Genomic DNA, 1,560 nt, shown 5'->3' with positions numbered 1-1,560 from the left:
ACTACTGTGAATTCTGGATAGCCACAGATGTGTTACCTTGGACTTGAGTAAGGTCTGAGTACCTAAGGACCCATGATATTTGAAGATAAGGTTTGTGAAACGGCAGTGGAATAGCTGTGGGGAAGATTTTCAAAAGGGGTTAGTTTTGGGGTGCACCAGTGTGGAGAAGTCCAGTCAAAACTATTAACAAGCTGGTTTTTGAAAGATTGAAGTCAGACACCTAAATAATACCTTTGAGGAGCTGGGCCTCAGTGCTCTCTGAAAACTGGACCACATCAGGTTCCTTAAATTGGGCATTCAAAATGCCTAATCAGTTTGTGGGGTATATGAGGTTGTAGCCACATTGGTCTAAGGACACAGGCAGATGAGGTTGTTTGGCTCAATCTGATATCTTTTATTAGACCAGCTCAAATAGTTGAGGAAGAGCACACACCAACTGCAGATGCTTCCTCAGCTTGACAAAGGGTATTTAAACCCAAAAGCTTGCTAAGAAGATTTTTTCCAACTATTTGAGCTGGTCTAAAGAAGATATCCGATTGACCCAGAGAACTTTGTCTCCCTAATCAGTTTGCAAAATCCTGGCCATTGTGAGCCTAGACCTTAGGGACTTGCCCTAGCTGGAGTCCCCACCGCTGATCTGTTTGGTTCACAGGTGTCCAAGGGAAAGATCAGGGTGATTCCTCCTTTTCCTCCTGTAGTAGAAGCCGGTGCTTTACAGCAGGATGATCTGAATTCTGTTTACCCTTTCTTTGAGTGGAAATTGTGAGCAACACAGTGACAGCTGTGAGGTTGGTGGGTGGTCGTAGGTCTATTCCAAATTTGGTTTTTGTTTCATCACAGAGACTCTGAGAAGTGCCGTTAAAAACTGTTAGAACAAAAGTACTGACAGGTTCTCTCTTTACATTATTTATAGTGTAGTCAGTTTTGGGGGGTTCCCCCCCCTCCTTTTCTTAAAGGAAAAAGAAAAAAAGGATGTGCAAAATAGAGGAAAGAAACCTCCACCGGCGGTGGCAAGCACCTCGTGGGGCCAAGCCCAAAGTGGGGCTTGTGTGCAGGTGCTTGGCGAATATTTTGCCTTCCTCAAAAGAGACTTTGCAGATTATCTGAGGCGGGGTGCGTGTGTATGTGCATGTGTGGGGCTTTTTTTTTTTTTTTTTTTTTTGCAGATGTAAATTGTGTCTCTGGCCAGCAGGAGGAAGGAAGAGGAAGTGAGAGCAGCAAGCGGCAGCGAGAGTGTGTGCGCTCGAGTCTGAGGATGGGATAGAGTCTCTCCCAACACCAAAACAGCAGCGGCAACTTCCATGGTGGCAGAGGCGTGTGCGGCAGGGAGACAAACTTTTCCCGGGGGAAGGCGGCTCGCCGGGGGGGTGAAGGTGCTTGGGGCCCGGCGTGGAAGGTACTTGGGGACCCGCTGGGGAGGAAGCGGGGGGCGGCGTGCGCCGAAGGGGCGCGGGGGATGCTTGGTGCGGGGGTGGTCCCTGCACCTTGCTCCCAGCCCGCCCGGTTCTTGTAGCTGAGGGGGTGGCTGCAAGCACCCAAGCGGGGGGGGGGGGGGGAAAT

At 49.6% G+C, this 1,560-nt stretch overlaps 1 protein-coding gene across 3 annotated transcripts in view; it reads left to right on the top strand.

Annotated features, from left to right (window-relative positions):
• The first annotated feature begins 1,193 nt into the window (after positions 1-1,193).
• The window catches only part of ELMO1 (engulfment and cell motility 1), a 544,813-nt gene continuing 544,446 nt past the window's right edge, over positions 1,194-1,560 (top strand). For all 3 annotated transcript variants that reach the window (XM_019509059.1, XM_019509060.1, XM_019509058.1), the window contains exon 1: positions 1,194-1,396. The gene's annotated coding sequence lies outside the window, so the exon portion shown is untranslated. The remainder of the gene's footprint in view (positions 1,397-1,560) is intronic.

This window comes from Gavialis gangeticus, unplaced genomic scaffold, assembly GCF_001723915.1.
Source record: "Gavialis gangeticus isolate Ggan-Ray unplaced genomic scaffold, GavGan_comp1, whole genome shotgun sequence".
In the NCBI taxonomy this organism is placed as follows: domain Eukaryota; kingdom Metazoa; phylum Chordata; order Crocodylia; family Gavialidae; genus Gavialis; species Gavialis gangeticus.
The sequence above is the reverse complement of the archived record's forward strand: the minus strand, read 5'-3'. Positions and strand labels throughout refer to the sequence as shown.